The sequence below is a fragment of the Panthera onca genome, chromosome B1, assembly GCF_046562875.1.
Source record: "Panthera onca isolate mPanOnc1 chromosome B1, mPanOnc1 haplotype 2, whole genome shotgun sequence".
Taxonomy (NCBI): domain Eukaryota; kingdom Metazoa; phylum Chordata; class Mammalia; order Carnivora; family Felidae; genus Panthera; species Panthera onca.
The window spans coordinates 39049819-39074213 of NC_138342.1; the positions used below are offsets into that span (position 1 = coordinate 39049819).

General features: G+C 38.9%; 1 pseudogene; it reads right to left on the reverse strand.

Moving 5' to 3' along the window:
- Positions 1-19728: 19728 nt before the first annotated feature.
- On the reverse strand, positions 19729-20898 carry LOC132693335 (S-adenosylmethionine decarboxylase proenzyme-like; annotated as a pseudogene).
- Positions 20899-24395: the final 3497 nt, after the last annotated feature.

The following is a 24395-nucleotide window of genomic DNA, read 5'->3' on the forward strand; positions in this document are numbered from 1 at the left end:
ATATGGTATCTTGTCAACATTGCATAAGAGCTTGAGTAAAGGTTTGATTTTAATTTTTAGGGCTTAATTTTCCAGAAAAAATTACATTTATAAGCTGATATATCATACTGAAAATTGCACCAAAATTGACATGACTCAGCTGCAATTCAACAAAATAAGATGCTATCCCCAAATTTTCTTCTCGGGAACACTGCAAAGGATATATGACTCTCCATTAAGATATACTATTTTTTGTTTGTTTTCAAGGGGTTTTTTTTGGCAAGTTCCATTAGCTGGTTTATTTATGTTTTATTTATCAACTCTAATGTACCTATTGTTCTAATGATGTTTGATTTTTATATATTGACATCTTCCCATTAAAATGTTAAGATACGTGGTTATTAATATTTCATAATAATGACAGGCAATACAGGAATGATCTTCTAGTGGGGAATAATAAATGTTTGGAGGCACTGTTCTATCTTGGAGTTATATTATATAGGAGTGATTATACAAAAGCAGTTTCTAAGTATATTGAAGAAACAGGTTGGTGACCAAATGGCTTAAGAATAATCTTGAAGAAAAATACTCCAAATCTTTTGGCTATAGCCTTCAGGTACCATGTTTTTAATTTCAGAAAGATGAAAAACTATAAAGTGCTATGTCCAAAGGAGCCAATTAAATAGTATTTTAATCGGGTTTGCTGAACTGTCCAGTTTTATCTGAAATAAATACAACAGGTTTTTTTTTTTAAAGCTTCTACATAATCTATAGGAACCATCTTTACTCCAATATTCATCTACTCCTTCTATTGCTTCTGTCCCTAATCCTTTGCTGAAATTACCCACAATAAGACCACCAAGTTACCAATGTCCTTCTAATACTGAATGTGAACTTACTATTGATGCCATTGACATATGATCTCATTAAAATGCTTAGGAATTTTTTTTTAATTTTTTAAAAAAAATTAATGTTGACCGATCTTATTTTTTGGCAGGGAGGGACAGAGACAGTATGTGTGGGGGAGAGGGGCAGAGAGAGAGAGGGAGACACAGAACCCAAAGCAGGCTCCAGGCTCTGAGCTGTCAGCACAATGCCAGATGCGGGGCTCAAACTCCCAAACCATGAGATTATGACCTGAGCTGAAGTAGGATGCTTAACTGACTGAGCCATCCAGGCACCCCTAAATGCTTAGGAATTTAAACTCATTTCTTCATTGTTTTGTGCATAAATGCTTTTTCTTAGTTTTGCTTTTATCTGCATTTGTTCATTTGCAAATTTCAAGTGCTTCCTGTATGAATGTTTTAAATAAAGAGAGTTTATTGAGGGAATATTTTTAGATGTATTAGAAGGGTTAAGACAACAAACAAGAGAGGGGTGCTTGGGTGGCTCAGTAGGTTAAGCATCAGACTCTTGATTTCGGCTCAGGTCATGATCTCATGGTTCGTGGGATTGAGCCCCAGGTTGGGGTTGGGATTCTCTCTCTCCCTCTTTCTCTGCCACCCCCGCCCCTCTAAATGAAAATATATATTTAAAAGAAACGACAGCAAACGGGAGAAATAGAATACTCAACAACTCAGAGAAGGCAGACATTACCACCTCTGGGCCAGAAGGTAGAAGGGGAAGAAACTGTTCTTGACGCCCCTAGAGAAGAGGAGTCAATGGAAGAGAGGCCAAGTAGTGAATGCATTTATTGCAGACGGATTAGGTGTTAGAGGAGCAGTAGCAAGTTAGAGAGGGACCAGGGAAAAGGAACTATCCCAATCTTTCTCTGATTTCTCTCCAATGATCTCACTGCCTCCTTTTGGTCACACATGACTAGAAGTCAACCAGAAAGCTTGAGGGATACAGTCTCTAAAAGGTCAGCCTCCTGAAGACGAGAGCTGTGCAAAGATATCAGAGAAAGTATCTGGGTTGGGGGTGAAGGCAGACAGACAGTAAAGGATTTCTGGTTACAATTGGCAGAAACACACGCGCACACACACACACACACACACACACACACACACACGGCTGTATTCAATTATCGTTGGAAATAAAATGATCCCAACGTACGAATTATGAAGAAAAACTGTTAGCATTTCATATTGCCAGACATTTCTAATCTGATAGGCAAAAAATGTAATCTCATAATAATGCACATTTTGGAATAAGTTTGGCCAATCATACTTTTTCACATAAGGGATGTACCATTTAACATACAGGGAAACTTAGAAACTCTTCAGTATTTTTTTCATTTACAGTACATTTTGAGGATTTCTTATCAATACACACCTAATTCATTTTTTAAAGGCAAATAACATCACCTTGTTTGTATATAAAATTTTGTTAAAAGATCTCTTGCCATTAATTATTTCTGGTCTGATATTACAAATAAAAATAATGTCACACATTGTGTGTGTGTATGTGTGTGTGTGTGTGTGTGTGTGTGTGTGTGTGTATTAATGTATACCAGCATATCTGAAGGAAATTATTGAGTTGAAAGATATACACAGTTTAAGTCTTGATAGTTATTATAAAGTAGTTAATTCAAAGCCAAAGTGTCAATTTACATTCTATTAACAGTAAGGGAATACCTGGGTTAATCAAACATTTTAATTTTTGTAAACATAATAGACCAAAAAATAGAATGTCATTGTAGTGTTAATTTGCATGTCTTTGATTCTGAGTGCAGTTGGGCATATTTTGATTTTTACAAGACATTTGAAATTTTTCTTCTATATTTGCTGTTTTTTATGTGTTTTTGTGTGTAGGTATGTGCATTTATATAAGTTCTACCTCATTGGTTTTACTTACATCTTTTATATTTCATAATTTTTGTTCACTTGATCTTCTTTGGTGTGAGAAAGGTAGACAGATCAAAGTAACAGAATAGAGACCAGAAATAGAAGCAAATGCATATTGGGATTTAGCAAAGAGCGAAATGTGGCATTTCACTTCAATAGCAAGAAGATGGATTTTTTTAAAAGTTTATTTGAGAGAGAGAGTACACAGAACAGAGAGACAGGGAGAGACAGAGAATCCCAAGCAGGCTCTGCACAGAGCCCAATGTGGGGCTTGAACCTATGAACTGTGAGATCATGACCTGTGCTGAAATCAAGAGCTGCATGCTTTTTTTTTTTTTAACATTTATTTATTATTGAGAGAGAGAGACAGAGCATGAGCATGGGAGAAGCAGAGATACGGGAAGACACAAAATCCCAAGCAGGCTCCAGGCTCCGAGCTGTCAGCACAGAGCCCTACGCGGGGCTCAAACTCACAAACTGCGAGATCATGACCTGAGCCGAAGTCGGACGCTTAACCGACTGAGCCACCCAGGCGCCCCAAGAGCTGCATGTTTAACTGACTTAGACACCCAGACACCCCTGGATTTCTTTTTTCTTAAGTTTTTAGAATGACTGCTAGCCACTAGAAACAAATAAAGTGGTCCCACTATCATTGTTTTTACCAGAATACTTTTAGAGAGTTCAAAGTAGATGTGAAAATTAATCTTATAAGAAATAGAAAAAAGAATATATTTATTCATTATCTTAGAGTGAGTAGAGTGAGGTATAAGTTTCTTCATGAGACATACATCCCAGAAACTATAGAAAAAAGTATTACTAAAGTTATATGTACCATAATAAATGTTAATGCAGAAAAAATATAAGAAAGTAAAAATAGGAAATGATGAATTAATGATAGGATAATGTTTCTAGAAGCTTTTCTACACATTAAAATAACTCAATAACCCAATAAAATATGCATAGATTATATAAATAAGAAATGTTATCAATTTATAAACCATTCAAGATCATAAAATGCAATTTATTATATATATATATACATATATACACACTTATATATACATACACACACACACATATACACACATATATATATATAATGTATTGTCAAGTTAGCTAACATACAGTGCCTACAGTGTGCTTTTGGTTTTGGAAGTAGATTCCCATGATTCATCACTTACATACAACACCCAGTGCTCATCCCAGCAAGTGCTCTCCTCAATACCCATCACCCATTTCCCTTCTCCTCACCCCCCATCAACCTTCAGTTTCTCTGTATTTAAAAGTCTCTTATGGTTTGCCTCCCTCTCTGAAACTATTTTTTTCTGCTTCCCTTCCCCCATGGTCTTCTGTTATGTTTCTCAGTTTCCACATATGAATGAAAATATATGATATCTGTCTTTCTCTGAATGACTTATTTCACTTAGCATAATGCCCTCCAGTTCCACCCACGTTGTTGCAAATGGCAAGATTATTTTTCATTGCCAAGTAAGTATTCCATTGTATATATAAACCACATATTCTTTATCCATTCATCAGTTGATCGCCATTTCCATAATTTAGCTATTGCTGAAAGTGCTGCTATAAACATTGGGGTACTTGTTCCCCTACGAATCAGCACTCCTGTATCTTTTGAATAAATTCCTAGTAGTGCTGTTGTTGGGTTGTAGGATAGTTCTATTTTTAATTTTTTGAGGAAACTCCACACTGTTTTCCATAGTGGTTGCATCGGTTTGCATTCCCACCAAGAGTTAAAAAGGGTTCTCATTTCTCCACATCCTTGCCAACATCTGTTGTTCCCTGAGTTGTTAATTTAAACCAATCTGAATTGTGTGAAGTGGTATCTCATTGTGGTTTTGATTTGTATTTCCCTGGCGATGAGTGATCTTGAGCATCTCTTCATGTGTCTGTTGGCTATCTGGATGTCTTCTTTGGAAAAGTGTCTATACATGTCTTCTGCCCATTTCTTCACTGGATTATTTGTTTTTCGGGTGTTGATTTGGTAAGTTCTTTATAGATTTGGGATACTAACCCTTTATCCAATATGTGATTTGCAAATATCTTCTCCCATTCCATCAGTTGCCTTTTAGTTTTGTTGATTGTTTCCTTTGCGGTGCAGAAGTTTTTATCTTGATGAGGTCTCAATAGTTCATTTTTGCTTCTATTTACTTTGCCTTTGGAGATGTATTGAGTAAGAAAAAGCTGCAGCTGAGGTCAAAGAGATTGTTGCCTGTTTTCTCCTCTAGGGTTTTGATGGTTTCCTGTCTAACATTTAGGTCTTTCATTCATTTTGAGTTTATTTTTGTTTATGGTGTAAGAAAGTGGTCCAGTTTCATTCTTCTGCATGTTGCTTTCCAGTTCTCCCAGAACGATACTATCTTGATGATTATAGCCCTTTAGTAGAGGCTAAAGTCTGGGATTGTTATGTCTCCCGCTTTGGTTTTCTTTTTCAACATAACTTTGACTATTCGGGATCTTCTGTGGTTCCATACAAATTTTAAGATTGTTTGTTCTAGCTTTGAGAAGAATGCCAGTGCAATTTTGATTGGGATTACATTGAATGTGTAGATTGCTTTGGGAAATATTCACATTTTAACAATATTTATTCTTTAAATCCACGAGCATGGAATATTTTTCGATTTCTTTGTGTCTTCTTCAATTTCCTTCATAAGATTTCTATAGTTCTCAGCATACAGATCTTTTACATCTTTGGTTAGGTTTATTCCTAGGTATATTAGGGTTGTTAGTGTGATTGTAAATGGGATCAACTTCTTGATTTCTCTTTCTGATGCTTCATTATTGGTGTAGAAATGCAACTGATTTCTGTGCATTGATTTTGTATCCTGAGACTTTGATAAATTCATGTATCAGTTCTAGCAGCTTTTTGGTGGAGTCTTTTGGGTTTTCCACATACAGTATCATGTCAGCTTCGAAAAGTGAATGTTTGACTTCTTCTTTCTCAACATGGATGCCTTTTATTTCATTTTCTTGTCTGATTGCTTAGGCTATGACATCCAACACTATGTCAAGCAACAGTTGTGAGAGTTGACATCCCTGCTGTTTTCCTGATCTCAGGGGGAAAGGTCTCAGTTTTTCCCCATTGAGAATGATATTAGGTGTGACCTTTTCATATATGGCTTTTATGATGCTAAGGTATGTTCCTTCTATCCCGACTTTCCTGACGGTTTTTATTAAGTAAGCATACTGTATTTTGTCAAATGCTTTTTCTGCATCTTTGACAGGATCATATTGTTATTATACTTTCTTCCATTAATGTGATGTATCACACTGATTGATTTGCAAATATTGAACCAGCTCTGCAGTCCAGGAATGATCCCACTTGATCATGGTGAATAATTCTTTTGATACTGTTGAATTCTATTTGCTAGTGCCTTGTTGGGAATTTTTACATCCATGTTCATCAGGGATATTGGCCTATAAATGTTTTTAGTGGGGTCTCTGTCTGGTTTGGGAATCAAGGTAATGCTGGCTTCAGAAAATGAGTCCAGAAACTTTCTTTCTATTTCTATTTTTTTTGGAACAGCTTGAGAAGGATAGGTATTAACTCAGCTTTTTTTTTTTTTTTTTTTTTTTTTTTCAACGTTTTTTATTTTTTTTATTTTTGGGACAGAGAGAGACAGAGCATGAACGGGGGAGGGGCAGAGAGAGAGGGAGACACAGAATCGGAAACAGGCTCCAGGCTCCGAGCCATCAGCCCAGAGCCTGACGCGGGGCTCGAACTCACGGACCGCGAGATCGTGACCTGGCTGAAGTCGGACGCTTAACCGACTGCGCTACCCAGGCGCCCCTTAACTCAGCTTTAATGTCTGGTAGAATTCCCCTCAGAAGCCCTCTGGCCCAAGACTCTTATTTGTTGGGAGAGTTTTCAAAACTGATTCAATTTCTTCACTGGTTAGGGCCTGTTCAAATTTTCTATTTCTTCTAGTTTGAGGGTTGGTAGTGTGTAGGTGTCTTGGAAATTGTCCATTTCCTCCAGGTTGTCCTGTTTGTTGTCATAATTTTTTATAGTGTTCTCTGATAATTGTTTGTATTTCTGTGATGTTGGTTGTGATCTGTCCTCTTTCATTCGTGATTTTATCTATTTGGGTCCTCTCTCTTTTCTTTTTGAGAAGTCTGGCTAGGGGTTTATCAATTTTGTTTATTTTTTCAAAAAAACAGCTCTTAGATTCATTGATCTGTTCTACTGTAGTTTTTGTTTTGTTTTGTTTTGTTTTTTGTTTTAGATTCTGTATTGTTTATTTCTGCTCTAATCTTTATTATTTCTCTTCTGCTGGTGTTGGAGTTTCTTTGCTGCTCTGCTTCTAGTTCCTTTAGGTGTGCTGTTAGATTTTGCATTTGGGATTTTTCTTGTTTCTTGAGTTAGGCCTTAATTGCAATGTATTTTCCTCTTAGGACTGACTTTGCTGCATCCCAAAGGGTTTGGACTGTCGTGTTTTCATTTTCATTTGCTTCCATATATTATTAAATTTCTTCCTTAATTGCCCGGTGACCCATTCATCCTTTAGTAGAATGTTCTTTAACCTCCATGCATTTGGAGGCTTTCCAAATGTTTTCTTGTGGTTGATTTCAAGTCTCATAATGTTGTGACCAGAAAATATGCGTGGTATGATCTCAATTCTTTTATATTTATTGAGGTCTGTTTTGTAGCCCAGTACGTGATTTATCTTGGAGAATGTTCCATGTGCACTCAAAAAGAATGTGTATTCTGCTGCTTTTGGATGAAAAATTCTGAATGTATCTGTCAAGTCCATCAGGCCCAGTGTATCATTGAAGGCCATTGTTACTTTATTGATTTTTTGCCCAGATGATCTGTCCATTGTTGTAAGTGGAGTATTACCATCCTCTGCAAGTATAGCATTCCTATAAATAAGATTTCTTATGTTTGTGATTAATTGATTTATGTATTTAGGTACTTCAAGTTGGCAGCATAAACATTTACAATTGTTAGCTCTTCTTGATAGACCCTGTAATTATGATATAATGCTGTTCTTCATCTCTTGCTACAGCCCTTAGTTTAAAATCTGGTTTGTCTAATATAAGTATGGGCACTCTAGCTTTCTTTTGACTTCCAGTAGCATGATAGATGGTTCTCCATCCCCTCACTTTCAATGTAAAAGTGTCCTCAGGTCTAAAATGGGTCTATTGTAGACAGCATATAGATGGATCTTGGGTTTTTTTTTTTCCATTCTGATACCTTATGTATTTTGATTGGAGCATTCAGTCCATTTACATCCAGAGTTATTATCGAAAGATACAGATTTAGTGTCATTGTGCTATCTGTAGGTTTCATGCTTGTGGTGGTGTCTCAGGTTCTTTGTAATCTTTGCAGCATTCCACTCACAGAGTCCCCTTAGGATCTTTTGTAGGACTGGTTTAGTGGTCATGAACTCCTTCAGTTTTTGTTTGTCTGGAAAAGCTTTGATCTCTCCTTATATTCTGAATGACTGGCTTGCTGGATAAAGGATTCTTGGCTGCATATTTTCTCCTGTTCAGCACATTGGATATTTCCTGCCACTCCCTTCTGGTCTGCCAAGTTTCAGTGAATAGATCTGCTACTACCCTTATGTGTCTACCCTTCTAGGTTAAGGCCCGTTTGTCCCTAGCTGCTTTCAGAAAATTCTTTATCTTTGTATTTTGTCAGTTTCACTATGATATGCTGTGGAGAAGATCTATTCTTGTTAAATCTGAAGGGAATTGTCTGTGCCTGCTGGATTTGGATGTCCATTTCCTTTCCCAGATTAGGGAAGTTCTCAGCTGTAATTTATTAAAGGAAACATGCCCCTTTCTCTCTCTCTTCTTCTTCCAGAACTCCTATGATACAGATATTATTACATTTCATTGAATCACTTAGTTCCCTAATTCTCCCATTGTGGTCTAGTATTTTCTTATCTCTCTTTTTCTTGGCTTCATCATTTTCCATAAGTTTATCTTCTATTTCACTTAATCTCCCCTGCCTGCTCTGTCCTTACTATCTCTGCATCGTTTGTACCTCGTTTACAACATTTCTTAATTCATTTTGACTATTTCTTAGTTCCTTAATCTCTGCAGCAATAGGTTTTCTGTGTCTTCTATGCTTTTTTCAAGCCCAGCTATTAATCTTATCACTATTATTCTAAATTCTTGCTCAGTCATATTGTTTATATCTGTTTTGAGCAATTCTATAGCTGTCATTTCTGCCTGGAATTTCTTTTGAGGAGAACTCTTCCATTTCGTCATATTGGCTAGTTTTCTGTCCCTTATGTGTTTTAATAACTTTTATGAATCCTGCACCTGTGAGCACTACTCTATCAAAAAGGGGTCATAACACTGTCCAGGGCCTGGCCCTTCAGGAGGTGTTTTTGGAGTGTGTTTTGTGCTTTCTGTTGTTGAGACTATGGTTGCTTTATCTCCCTACTCGTTGTGGTGGTTTGGACCTCCACTAGGTGTTCTCTGATTTGTTCGTTGAAGCAATCCTGGAAAGTTTTTTTTTGTTATTTTTTTTTAAAGTGGGGACTGGTGGTGGAAGAGGCTTTATCCGATACAAGGAGAGAAATGACAGGGGTGGGGAAAAGGGAAAGAAAAAAAAAATGACCATGCAGAGAATCAGAGAAACTATACAGGTTAGTCCAGAGACAGAGAGAAAAAAAAATAACGAGGGAGATACAGAAGAGGTGTAAAAAGAATAGATTACAAATGTCTGCTTAAACAAACCAACAACCAGAATAACCAGACAAGAGAAGAGAAGAAATAAAAGGAAGAAAATAAATGAATTTTATATACATAAAATAAGAATTGACCAAGAATCAGATCAGAGATTGCAAAACCGCTGGACAAATATCTGACGGTGCCTTGGACCCGGTGGCTGTGCTGGGCTGGAGGAGGGGACCATCTGGTTCCGTCAGTGTCAACCTTGCTCTTGCAGTTACCAGACACGGAGGGGCGTGGTTTGGTGTAGGCGGGCTGCCTCCACTGTGTGCCTGTTGTCCATTCCCTGAATCCCCACCTTGTTGGTGATGGGGAGAAAAATGGCAACACCCCCATCTCTCTTCCACGGACCGGGCGTCCCAAAGCAATCTGTTCAGGTGGTCCTCACAGTGCCACACAAGTGCTAGTGGGCTGGTTCTGTTCCTCTCCACAGTCTCCCGCACCTCCCATGCACTCTGCTGGGATTCAAACCCAATGTCTTAAAACCCATTCCACATGCCCCAGTTCTGGGGTACTGTCACTCTGCCAGGCAGATGACAAAGGGCCTCTGGCTGGGGGGCGGGGGGGGGGGGGTGGGGGTTGCCGCAGGGTCTTTTGTCCTTGCAATGGCTATTTGCCTTCCTCCCACAGCACTCAAAGGAGAGGACTGCTCTCTCCGACTGCGCCAGGGGTAGGGGGGCTGGCTCCCCTCCTCCCCAGGCGCTCAAACTGGGTGGCGAAAGCCCCACAGTTAGAAATTGGTTCTTTCTCCATTGTATCCGTTCCCGGGTTCATGGTTTTTGTCTTGTCCAAATACAATCCTACATTCCACAACCTCTCTTTCTCTTCCTTTTGTCTCTCTGCAGAAGGGGACCCCTCGCCTCCAAGCCAACGCCACCCGTTTTCTCTCTCCCAGTTCCCAATCACGCACCTGTGGCCTGCCACCTTGTCCCCGTGGGCCCCTGGAGATGTTTCTGTCACTCTGTAACCCAGATTCCTGGAACCCCAAGTTTTCTGGCCTCAATACTGCTGTGTTTGAGGGATGAGGGAACTGCGGGTCCCCCTGTTCCTCCACCATGTTGACCAACAAAATGCAATTTAAAACAAAAATTCGATAACTTTTTTACCTTCCAGGTTTCCAAAAATGAAAATAATTAATATTACTCCAACATCCTCACGCACCTGGTGAAAGGAACATAAATTGGCTCCATCTCTTTGGAGAATAATTTGGTGACAGAAAGTGTAAAAGATATATTTTCTGATTTAGAAATTTTTCTACTTGGAATTTATTCTTATGTGTGCATGTGCCCAAAAGTATATGCACCCATATTAACAATGCTGTCTGATGGCTTTTGTTGAGTGAGAAAAGTGAAGCAGTGGTCAATATGTAAGGAATGCTCCTACCTGTATTGATATTTGGGACCTGGGACACAGACTAGAAAGAAAATTTCTTTTTATTGCACACATGTTCAGGTGTTACATTTCATCTTGTTAATTTTTTATTTATTCTTTTAAAATTTATTTATTTTAAGAGAGACTGAGACAGTACAAGTAGGGGAGGGGCAGAGAGGGGGGAGAGAGAGAGGATCCCAAGTAGGCTCTGTGCTGCCAGCCCAGAGCCCAATGTGGGGCTCAAACTCACGAAACTGTGAGATAATGACCTGAGCCGAAACCAAGAATCAGACACTGAGCCACCCAGGCACCCCCTGAACTTGTTATTTAATTTATAGTAATACAATTCATAATAGGATTTTTACTATCCAATATCCTGGCATTTTCACTAATCTCAGGTGGACAGGTTATCCAGGACTACTAAAATTTTAACCTACACTATATCACCCTTCTTAGAGATTTATACACAGCGGTGGCAATGGGGAGAAAGAAGCAGTTTGGGGCCCTAAACCTCAAAGCTTGTAACCATTTGAAGCTGGGACTTCTGGAGCTTGAGCTGGCACTTTCTCTATTTCATTTAAATTCACCTCTCTCATCTACCTCCTCAACCTAAAGCAGGTTTTCAATATTATCACATTCTAATTTCATGGCAGGAAGAGGGAGAAGATATGCATAGAAAGATAAAATGTGGGCTCCAGGGCTGTGGAGATAGCCAAGTTAGCGAACTGTAAGAGTAGAGGCCACTGAGAGAGAAATTCAAGTGGAGCTTGCATTTAACCTATGGATTAACTTCACCCATTGGCTCACACAGTCCATTTGGTGTTTGGTATTCAATAAATGGATTTCTTCTTTGGGATAAGTAAGGAGAATGTGAAAGTAGAACCTTAAAATCTGTCTTTTCTCCTATAAACTACAATGTGAACAACTCTTAGGCCCATATGGGAAATTGAGTCCTGGATTTATTTTTTTAATTTAAAAAAAAATTTTTTTTTTTAATTTTTAACATTTATTTATTTTTGAGACAGAGAGAGAGAGAGAGAGAGCATGAACAGGGGAGGCTCAGAGAAAGAGGGAGACACAGAATCTGAAACAGGCTCCAGGTTCTGAGCTGTCAGCACAGAGCCCGACGTGGGGCTTGAACTCACGGACCGCGAGATCATGACCTGAGCCGAAGTCGGACGCTTAACCGACTGAGCCACCCAGGCACCCCTTGAGTCCTGGATTTAGAGACCGAGACTGTATTTCTAACTCAACTAAATCTCTTAATTTGGATATCTCATCATTATCTAAAAATTAACTTGTCCCAAACTGAATTATAATTTCCCCCTAAACCTGTTCCTCTTACTATGATAATCCCTGTTTCAGTTATGGGCCCACCAATAACCTAGACACTTAAGGTAAAAATGCCATGATGTTTCTCCGAGCCTCGTTGAACTGAGGCGAGAGGAACTCCTGCATTGAACCACACACTTTAGACAACTCTGGATATCATACACACATGCACACGCATGCACACACAGACACACACTAACACTACAGGGAAGTTATGGGCACCTCTGTCATTCAGGATCTGGCATCCAGACTGGCACCAGGTGAAACACTAGTATCTTTTCTCTTGATTAGTACCCTTCAGGTTCCACGAAAATGTTTCTCCTATCTCTTGTTGTATATCCTTGAAACAAAAGGAAGCTACTTCTTCATATGGGGACAGTGTGGGGATTATGTGACTACTGACTTCAGAGAAGAAACTTGCTGTGAAGAACGAGGAAGGTTTAGTGGTAGATATGTCTAGGTAAATAAAAAGAGAAATTAACGAACTTGACAAATGCTTCTTCAGATAGCATGAACACAATGGATTCTTGTAATAATTATCACTTCTCATTAGTGGCAAGCATCCATTTTCTTGTTCTCTTGGTGCTTCAATTTGCATTTCCAGAGGTATTCCAGAATGAGTAGTGTAGTAGCAACTGCTCAAGGGAGCCTGTACTACATTTAGCAATATTAACAATCCGTACAGATTTTAAATTTGTATATATATAAAGGTCTAGAGAAAACATACATAAAGTATGATATCAATTATTTACATTGGCAACCAGATGGATTATAAATGCTAGAATTATATTTGAAATTATGATATTCACTATCATTTGCATTTTGCATCTTAACGTAATAGATAATTCAGTTTGCTTTGGAAGGAAAATCTCTCCTAAAATTAGAAAAAGTAATCTTTCAAGTTTATTTAAATTCACCATTTTATTGAAAATATATTAAAAATTGTATGTATTTTGAGTACAATTACATTTTAGTTTTTAATGTTTTAGGCATTGTTTTCATAAAAAAAACTTGCTGAACACTCAGATATGTACGATAATAATTCAATCTAGCTACCTTTGATATTTTGCCAGCATTGTTATATGAAAATCATAGATTAACATTATAGTTAATCTGTCAGTATTAGAATTATATTTTTCAAGCTAGAATAGAACATGCTTTACTTAATGAGTTGTTAGCTTTATTTATACCTTTTAAACATTCATGGTATGTTGGCCTGCACTGACTCATGCACTGGGACCTTAAAATGTGAGGGGCCAGACTGCTCTTTCCAATCCCCAACCATTCCCTTGCCTCTCACAGCCAACCCCTCACCACTGCCTCTGGCTCGTCCAGCTCCTAAGTGCTTCTTGGATCTTTCCCCTGATATTTTTTCTTCCATGTTCTCATGGATTTAACCTGGATAATAACAATAGTCCTCTGGCTGGTCCATTTCTTCTAGTATCCTTGTCCTCAAATCTATTTTTCACAATATCAAGAGTGGTTTTTCTACATATCAAACAAATGATGTTACTGCCTTGCTTTAAATACTTAAATACCTTCTTTTTTATTAAAAAAATTCTTTTAATGTTTATTTTTGAGAGACAGAGACAGAACACGAGCAGGGGAGGGGCAGAGAGAGAGGGAGACACAGAATCCGAAGCAGGCTCCAGGCTCTGACCTGTCTGCATAGAGCCCGATGTGGGGCTTGAACTCACAAGCTATGAGATCATGACCTGAGCTGAAGTCGGCCACTCAACAAACTGAGCCACCCAGGTGACCCAAATACCTCCTTTTTTAAGTGTTTATTTTTATTTTGGGGAGAGGGCAAGTTGGGGAGGGGCAGAGAGTGGGGGACAGAGGACGTGAAGCAGGCTCTGCAGTGACAGGCTGACAGCAAAGAGCCCAATGCGGGGCTCGAACTCACAAACCATGAGATCATGACCTGAGCCAAAGTCAGACACTCAAACAGACTGAGCCACCCGGTGGGGGGGGGGGGGGGGGGGGAGCTAAATACTTAAATACCCTGAAGGCATGTTAAGTGAGATAAGTCAAAGAAGACAAATATTGTCTGATCTCACTTCCATGTGGAATCTAAAAAAGCTGAACTCATAAAAACGATGTGGGATGGTGGTTACCAGAGGCTAGGGAGTAGGGGAACTAGGGAGATGTTGCTTAAAGGCACACACCTGCAGGGTGCCTGGGTGGCTCAGTCGGTTGAGCATCCGAATTTGACTTGGCTTCAGCTCAGGTCATGATCTCATGGTTTGAGAGTTCCTGCTGTCAGCACGGAGCTTGCTTTGGATCCTCTGACGACCCCTCTCCGTCCCTCCCCTGCTTGCCCTCTCTCTCCGCTCTTTCGAAAATAAAAAATAAGCACTTAAAAAATAACATTAACGGCATAAACTTGCAGCTAATAGATAAATAAGGCCCAGAGGTCTAATACAAGTGATAACAGACAATACTGTATGATAAACTTCAAAGCTGCTAAGAGACTACATCTTAATTGTTTCCACCACAAAAAAGAAATTATACTCATGTGACCTGACAGAGGTGTCATGCAGTGACATGGGGGTGGTCAGATTGCAACACACAATTGGATCAAATCAACACACTCTACATTTTAAACTTACAATTTAATATGTCATTATATATCAATAAAATAAATTTTTTTAAGTAAATAAAGTGAAGTTGGTAAATGTTTAGAAAAGAATATGGTGATTATTAGGAATCAGCGCAGATAAACATAAGAAAAAAGTGTGTAAAACTAAGCCAGTTCCTGCTGCGGTAGTTGCGGTGGTGGTTGTAAGGGTGGTGATGGATAGAATGATCAGACTGAAAATATCTCAGTCACTATAAGCATTGAGTCAGACTCTCAATGAAATCACAGAATTTCAAAGATAAAAAAAAAAAAAACAAATACATAAATGCATAATCAGCCCCCAAATGACTTTTATGAATAAAATCTGAATTTGTTATCATGACAGTCAAAGACACTGCATAACTTCTGTGTTTAATCATCTGTCAGGAGTGCCTGGGTGGCTCAGTCGATTAAGTGCCCAAGTCTTGATTTCCACTCAGGTCATGATCCCAGGGTTGTGGGATCGGGCTCCTGTCAAGAATCTCACTTTCTTTCCTTCTTCCCCCTCCCCTGCTCTCTCTCTCTCTGTCTCAAAAAAAAAAAAAAAAAAAAAAAAAAAAAAAAAATCTGTCATTTTCCATATACCTTATTCTTGGTCATACTAAATTTTTGTAATAGGCTTTATTTTTTAGAGCAGTTTTAGTTTCACAGTAATACTAAGCAGAAAGCACAGACAGTCCCCATATACCCCCTGACCTCACACGCACGTCACCCTCCCTAGCTATCAACACCAGAGTGGTATATTTGTTACCATCAACAAACCTACACTGACACATCATTATCACCCTAAGTCCATAGTTTAAAAGTCATGCTTGGTGTTGCACAGTCTATGGGTTTTACAAATGTAGAATGTGTCCACCATTGTCTTTTATACAGAAGAGTTTCACTGCCTAAGAAATCCTCTGTGCTCTGCCTATTCATCACCACTCACTCTTTCCTAATCACCAGCGACCACTGATCTTTTTACTGTCTCCACTGTTTTGCCTTTCTAGAATGTCATACAGTTAAAGCGTTTTCCAATTGGCTCTTTTCACTTAAAAATATGCATTTGAGATGGTTCCGTGTCTTTTCATGGCTCAATAGCTTATTTCTTTTTTGGCACTGAATAATATTCCACTTTATGGGTGTATCATTGTTATTTGTCCATTCACTTAACGAAGGACAGACATTTTGGCTGTTGTCAGTTTGTGGCGATTATGATGAAAGGTGCTATTAATATCCAAGTGCAAGTTTCTTTGTAAACATGTTTTCAACTCATTTAGGTAAGTACCAAAGGAGTGTGACCGCTGGATTGTATTGTAAGAATATGTTTAGTGTGAGGTCGCCCCATCCTAGGCCCCTAGAGTTTTAAAATCCCAGACTTGTGCACACTGAGGCTCTAACAACTTGTCAATTACCATTTGGGTTTCTCCTCCAGTACCTTGTGATTCTCTGTGCCTTTCTGTCTATCTCTGTAACTTTGAGGGTAGTGATTTTGCTCTGTGACCTCACTTCTCTGACGGATCTAAGAGTTGTGGATTTTTAGTTTGTTCTGCTTTTTACTTGTTTTTAGAACAGAGTGGAGACTTCTAAGCTCCTTAGATGCCAGACCAGAAAATTCCAGGTCTACTGTCAATTTTCTTAATGGATCCTAGTATCTCTCTTACCTCAATGCCTTTACACAAGTTGCTTTACTTGGCTGGGTTTCTGTGCACAGGCTACCAACCATCGATACTAATCTACACTGTGTGACAAGTATTTATTTTTGTTCTTTTCGCTTATAGATGGAAGCTGTATACCCAGTGTCTAACAAGAAAAAGAACAGCTACCCAAATCAGCTTAAGCTAAAAAGCAACTGTACTGGCTCATTTAATAAGAAAATACATGTGGTAGTTCTTGATTTAGGCTTGGTTGGAAGCGAAGGTTCAAGTGTTATGAAGAAGCTACTGTCTTTTCATTCTTAGACAGTATCCACATCTTAATAAAGATGGGAGCTCTGGATTTACTGTTCCTTTATACCAAATATTCATGCCACAAAATATTATGACTCCTTTTCTCGTAACATCAATCCCTTATCAATCCCTTGAAAAGTTCTGGAGTTGTCACTGTTCCTAACAGCAAGGACTGTTCTTACAGGTCAACCTGGATTATGTTCTTTCTCCTGTAGGCAGGAGTCTCACATACAGGAAAGGGGACTCCACCAAAGTAAGGTACATGAACAAGATATAAAGGCCAAAGGTAAATTCTGTGGTTTGTAACCTTTCAGAGTCACCAAAAATGTTCATAATAATGAATTTTGACAACCAGAAAAGGCGACTGAAATTATCCCTAACCTTATAATTTTTCTATACTTATTTTTTACACATACAGTTCAAAGTCACTGAAAATTTATTAACTCTCATACCTAGTTTGAACTGTCCACAATGACCTCTAACAAATATGTATCCATAACAGTTAATAAAATGGAATGTAAATTGGTAACAGCTGTGCCCTGCAACAATTTTCCTTCCCCCCCCAAATTATCTTTAATATGATTCTGATATTATTTTTACACTTAACATTTTTGAAAAACAGAGAATTCTGGCCCAAAAGAGAGTAACTTTAAATATAACTTTAAATATTAAAGGTTGTTTCTATTACCATAGAAACAAGCATAGTACCTGCTATTTAAAGAAACACTAACTTCTGCCACTGTCTCTGACTTGAATGTGAATCAGTAACCTTTCCACTATGTGTGATAACTTGATAAGAATTATCTGTCCAACTGTATTTTGAAAAGTTTAGACCATTTTTGACAGCACGAGATAATAAAAACAACACCGCCCTGAAGGAATGTTGTAGATAAGATTATTTTCTGTAACACAGAAAAACTAAAATAAAGAGAGAATGCCTGGTCTGCCTCACTTACTTATCAAATCAGGGAAAGACTGAAAGGAGGAGGGGCTCTCATCACCAGCTGTGTCTGCAGTCCTCTGCTTGCTCATAATTCCTTGACTCATCCACTCACCAAGTATTTATGGAGTGACTGCCTCTCAGCAGGTGTCATACTGGATACTGCACTTCTTTGCATTCTTTGCACTTGTCTTCCAATTATTTCTTCCGTGCTAAGAATAGAACTATTATAATTCTTGCTACATGTTTCTTTTCTTTATGCATCTCTTGTGTTTATGATTTATTTTTAAAATTTTGGCAACATGCATAACCATGTGCAGATGATGACAATATCCACAGAAAACCTAAAAGTTGACTCGACATCTAAGACAGGTTATACACTACAAAATTTACAAAAACAAAACTGGTACCATATAGAAGTATCTTTGATAGGGAACACGTTTTGATTTGTGACAAAATTCTAAAATGTAACCATTATATCAGGATTTCAAAAATCATCAAAGGACCAAAGCAGGGTAATTCATGAAAGCAAAAGCAAAAGCAGCCAAATAAAATTTCAAAGCATCCACCTTGTTAATAATGAAAGGAAAGCCAAGTAAAACGAGATGGAATTTCTGTGTATAATGTTGAAATTTTTAAAAATGTTAATATTATAGGGGAGGCTGGATGCCTCAGTCGGTTAAGTGTCTGACTTCTGCTCAGGTCATGATCTCATGGTTTGTGAGTTCGAGTCCTGCATCGGGCTCTGTGCTGACAGCTCAGAGCCTAGAGGCTGCTTCGGATTCTGTCTCTGTCTCTCTGCCCCACCCCTCCCTGCTCTATGTCTCTCTCTCAAATATAAAACATAAGAAAAAAAAAATTTTAAATGTTAATATTATATTTTGTAAGGTCATTGGTGAGAGGGGACCCTTATACACTGCTAACAGATACATTTTTTGTAAAGCAATTTAGTACATGAATTATGAAATTTAAAATTTTTACATCTTTTGATTCAAATATTTTACTTTAAAGATAAAATTCCAAGGAAATAACAAGGGATGGGGGTAAAGATTTCTGTAAAGAATTCTCATTGTAGCATTACTTATAACAGTGATAAGGGACAAAACATTTTAAAATGTAGCTATGAGGGAATAGCAAATTACATTATGATAAACTCATGAACAAAATGAAAAGTTACATTTCCTTTAAAATTTATTTATGAGTGATTATTATTCACATGGACAATTTTCACTACACAATGATGTGATTAAAGTCCAATACAAAGGTATACTAGAGCTATAGACGTAGCTTTGAAAAAAAAATACCAAAATGCCACTACCATTAATGATGAGACTGCTGTTGATGGTTAATTCCTTTTTTTTTTTGGTTTTTAATAGTGTATTGCTTTATTGAGGGGGTGTCAGGAGGCAAGACATGATGGCAAGGAACAAAATCAATTAAAGGAAGTACAGGTACAGGAAGCAATAATGTTAAAATAGTAATAAACAAAATGGATAACTGCAGTCATTTTAAGAGGACTCGACTCGTGGAAGATAAACTTTAATTGTTGCTGCAAGAAACATCTGTATGAAGTAGAAATTGGTTTCAGTAATATTAGTAGAGAATATGTTCTAGAAAGCGGAGGTAACTGGATGTAAAATCCTGGCAGCAATTTAATAGAATAGTCCCAGATGATTAGGCTGAGGCCAACACCTAATGAAGACGAAAGCCCTGTCTGGTGGGAATTTTGGATGATACCTAAAGAAATATTACATTGTGCGTAAACCAAATTAAGTTGTTTTCACAAGTGTTGTGAAGTTACATATAGTAAAAGGTTTTTTATACATGCACTTCAATTTCTCAGCAAGAGTGGCATAGGATACCTAAACACAGAAGAGAGCATTCATGCAAGATATCTAACTCTTTGCTATAATAGTGCATACAATTCAAAATGATTACACTATCATTACGTCTAGGGTTTTCTGCAGCTACAAGGTGATGGTAATGGAATGTATGGCCCCCGGTATTCATGTCTAAAAAGCAGCCATCACCTTCTTCTCTGTGTGTTCTCTTTTTACGTTTTTTCTTCATTTTTATTAATCAACACTGCTGTTGTTGCTGCTTCTTAGCAAAACTGGTAAAAACAAAATTATAATCATTGAACATAGCGCTCTGGTAATCAAGATGTTTAAAACCTTCAATCTTCTGGGGCAAAGAAAGCACTGTGCAACATTTGGAACTCTTATTTACAAACAGCGTGGACACAGCTTTTCCTGGCTAGAAGACTTCCGCAACTTTCCAGGTCACGTCATCATAGGAGGTCTGACTTAAGTTCGTTTCAAAGCTAACATAAGAAAATTCTGGATGTAGAGTGATGTGAACAGTCCAATGAGTTCCATTCAATTTCATTCCATTCATTGAATACCCACAAGGATTGAACAGTGTGGCATCAATGACAGAACCCGGGGTCAGGTCACGAATTCTCTCAAGAGTGACATCCTTTGCAGTCGCACATTCTTTCATATAGAACTGGTCCATAACTGCTGGGTCAAGCTCATACATCAGAATTTCCAGGGTTTGATCTGGCTGACTGATTACCTGAGTCTCTGGGAAATACAAAGTATACACGTACCAACAGTCAGAATGCATGTGTCCCATACAATATAATATGCTGCTCTGTTTGGGAGAATTGCATTAAGAAACTTTATTTCTTCCTTGAAATTCCGGTGTGGGTACCTTTGGTAAGAAGGCTTCATGAAATTCTTACAAGAATAAAAGAAGCTTTGAATTGAGTGAAACTCAACTGTAATCCCTAGCAAGGGGATGGTACCACGCCTTCAAAATGAAATGTCTTTTGGAGACAAACAAGCTACTGTGAGCACTGCACATCTTTCAAAAGTATGTCCCACTCGGGCGTCTGGTTGGCCCAGTCGGTTGAGCCTCAGACTTCAGCTCAGGTCATGATCTCACGGTTCGTGGGTTTGAGCCCCACATCGGGCTCTGTGCTGACAGCTCAGAGCTTGGAACCTGCTTCATATTCGGTGTCTCCCTCTCTGTGCCTCTCCCTGCTCACGCTCTGTCTCTATCTCTCTCAAAGAATGAATACACATTAAAATTTAAAAAAAAAAGTGTGTCCCCTTCGGATCTTGGGATGGTGTAAAGATCCTCAGATTCTTGGCTTGCGTCGGGCTGTTGCCTGGAGAACCAAACCTCCCACAGCTTCTTGGTCCCCTCGAAGAAAGGTGCAGCTTCCATCACCATGAGACTGCGAACAACCAACAACCACAGAAAAATCAACCAAATTAAATCTCTTCTCCCACTGCTGCCCCTGCTGCTGCAGACCGTTCCAGCTGTGTTACTAAAGTTCAGGTTCCTATAATTTTATATTAAAATTAAAAAAAGGATTAATAAAAACGTCCCAGCTTTTTTTGTTTGTTTGCTTGCTTTTTGTGAACAAAAGTTGAAGGTGAGTCTGCTGGACATAGAGGCAGATACAGTTCGGTCTCTGGTAGTCTGCTGCCCTGTTAGAGTAGAGTGAGAGCTAGCTAATATCGCTGGCTATATTGTGGGAGTTGATAGTTAATTCCTTCTTTTTTTTTCTTTTTTTATTTAATGTTTATTTATTTAAAAAAAAAATTTAACGTTTATTTTTTTAATTTTTTTAAATATATGAAATTTATTGTCAAATTGGTTTCCATACAACACCCAGTGCTCATCCCAAAAGGTGCCCTCCTCAATACCCATCACCCACCCTCCCCTCCTTCCCACCCCCCTTCAACCCTCAGTTTGTTCTCAGTTTTTAAGAGTCTCTTATGCTTTGGCTCTCTCCCACTCTAACCTCTTTCTTTTTTTTTTTTTTTCCTTCCCCTCCCCCATGGGTTTCTGTTAAGTTTCTCAGGATCCACATAAGAGTGAAAACATATGGTATCTGTCTTTCTCTGTATGGCTTATTTCACTTAGCATAACAGTCTCCAGTTCCATCCACGTTGCTACAAAGGGCCATATTTCGTTCTTTCTCATTGCCACGTAGTGGCAATCCATTGTGTATATAAACCACAATTTCTTTATCCATTCATCAGTTGATGGACATTTAGGCTCTTTCCATAATTTGGCTATTGTTGAGAGTGCTGCTATAAACATTGGGGTACAAGTGCCCCTATGCATCAGTACTCCTGTATCCCTTGGGTAAATTCCTAGCAGTGCTATTGCTGGGTCATAGGGTAGGTCTATTTTTAATTTTCTGAGGAACCTCCACACTGTTTTCCAGAGTGGCTGCACCAATTTGCATTCCCACCAACAGTGCAAGAGGGTTCCCGTTTCTCCACATCCTCTCCAGCATCTATAGTCTCCTGATTTGTTCATTTTGGCCACTCTGACCGGTGTGAGGTGATATCTGAGTGTGGTTTTGATTTGTATTTCCCTGATAAGGAGCGACGTTGAGCATCTTTTCATGTGCCTGTTGGCCATCCGGATGTCTTCTTTGGAGAAGTGTCTATTCATGTTTTCTGCCCATTTCTTCACTGGGTTATTCGTTTTTCGGGTGTGGAGTTTGGTGAGCTCTTTATAGATTTTGGATATTAGCCCTTTGTCCGATATGTCATTTGCAAATATCTTTTCCCATTCCGTTGGTTGCCTTTTAGTTTTGTTGGTTGTTTCCTTTGCTGTGCAGAAGCTTTTTATTTTCATAAGGTCCCAGTAATTCATTTTTGCTTTTAATTCCCTTGCCTTTGGGGATGTGTCGAGTAAGAGATTGCTACGGCTGAGGTCAGAGAGGTCTGTTCCTGCTTTCTCCTCTAGGGTTTTGATGGTTTCCTGTCTCACATTCAGGTCCTTTATCCATTTTGAGTTTATGTTTGTGAATGGTGTGAGAAAGTGGTCTAGTTTCAACCTTCTGCATGTTGCTGTCCAGTTCTCCCAGCACCATTTGTTAAAGAGACTGTCTTTTCCATTGGATGTTCTTTCCTGCTTTCTCAAAGATTAGCTGGCCATACATTTGTGGGTCTAGTTCTGGGGTTTCTATTCTATTCCATTGGTCTATGTGTCTGTTTTTGTGCCAACATTTATTTATTTTTGAGACAGAGAGAGACAGAGCATGAACGGGGGAGGGTCAGAGAGAGAGGGAGACACACAATCAGAAGCAGGCTCCAGGCTCTGAGCCATCAGCCCAGAGCCCGACGCGGGGCTCAAACTCACGGACCGCAAGATCGTGACCTTAGCTGAAGTCGGACGCTTAACTGACTGAGCCACCCAGGCGCCCCAATGTTTATTTATTTTTGAGAGTGAGAGAAACAGACAGACAGACAGTGTGTGAGCGGGGGAGGGGCAGAGAGAGAGGGAGACACAGAATCCGAAGCAGGCTCCAGGCTCTGAGCTGTCAGCACAGAGCCCCACGTGGGGTCAAACCCACAAACCCTGAGATCATGACCTGAGCCGAAGTTGTCTGAGGCTCAACCGACTGGGCCACCCAGGCGCCCCCAAAGTTTATTTTTAAAAGTAACTTGTGGGGGCGCCTGGGTGGCGCAGTCAGTTAAGCGTCCGACTTCAGCCAGGTCACGATCTCGCGGTCCGTGAGTTCGAGCCCCGCGTCGGGCTCTGGGCTGATGGCTCAGAGCCTGGAGCCTGTTTCCGATTCTGTGTTTCCCTCTCTCTGCCCCTCCCCCGTTCATGCTCTGTCTGTCTCTCTCTGTCCCAAAAATAAATAAAAAACGTTGAAAAAAAAATTTTAAAGTAACTTGTGGCTTCTGGTCCAGGGCTGCTGACTAAAAGCAAATATTTTTCTTCTCTTACGTCAAGATCCTCATAAAGGGACAATAAAGAGAAAAAAGTAAAAAAAGAGTGACAAAGAGGCTTTCAGTAGACAGAACATTTATAAAACATGAATAAACAGAGGACAGCCATTTTAGAACTTACGGAGAAGGGCCCAGAAGTGGAGGGGGTTGACCTTCCAGATATAACTTCTCGGTGTTAATTTTTAAAAGGGCTGAAATAGTCCCCATTTACTCCCACCTCTATGCAATGCAAACCCCACACAATGCAGTGTGATGTGGAGCTAGGAGTTTCTTTCCAATGAACCTGAAGTGGCTGTCTGTGCACAAACTGGGACAGTTGAGCATTTGCCTCGAAAGCAAAATTGTTCAAATTCTAGTCTTCAGAAACATTCCAGTTTCCTGTTTAATTATTCAAAGTGAACTCTGCCAGTTGACAGGTGCCACCCATCCACACAATATTGCCAGGCATTCTCAATACAAAATGATATTCAAGCATTGCTAGAAATTGAAGAAAAATCTGTAGCAAGACAAAGACCGGGATAAACAAATAGAAAAAAATTACCACAGTCGGAATATCAATTATTGGAGAATTTAATAGAACATTTTTAATAAAGGATTTAACCCTAATGCACAGAAGTTTGAAAAGGTTTTGCAATCTCCAAAATGAGAACAGGGTGATGTAAGAAAGGAATTGCTAAATATTCTTCTGTTATACACAAACTTCCATAGACAATGACTGAAATGGATTAATCAAGAAAAATCAACTTAACAATGTAGAGATACAAAAAGAACAAGGAGGAAAACAATTAGAAAATTGTAAAATGGTTCTTTAATTCATACATTCTTTTTTTTCTTAATGTTTATTTCTGAGAGAGAGAGAGAGTGCAAGTGGGGGAGGGACAGGGAGAGAGGGAGACACAAAATTTGAAGCAGGTTCCAGGTTCTAAGCAGTCAGCACAAAGCCTGATGCAGGATTCAAACCCA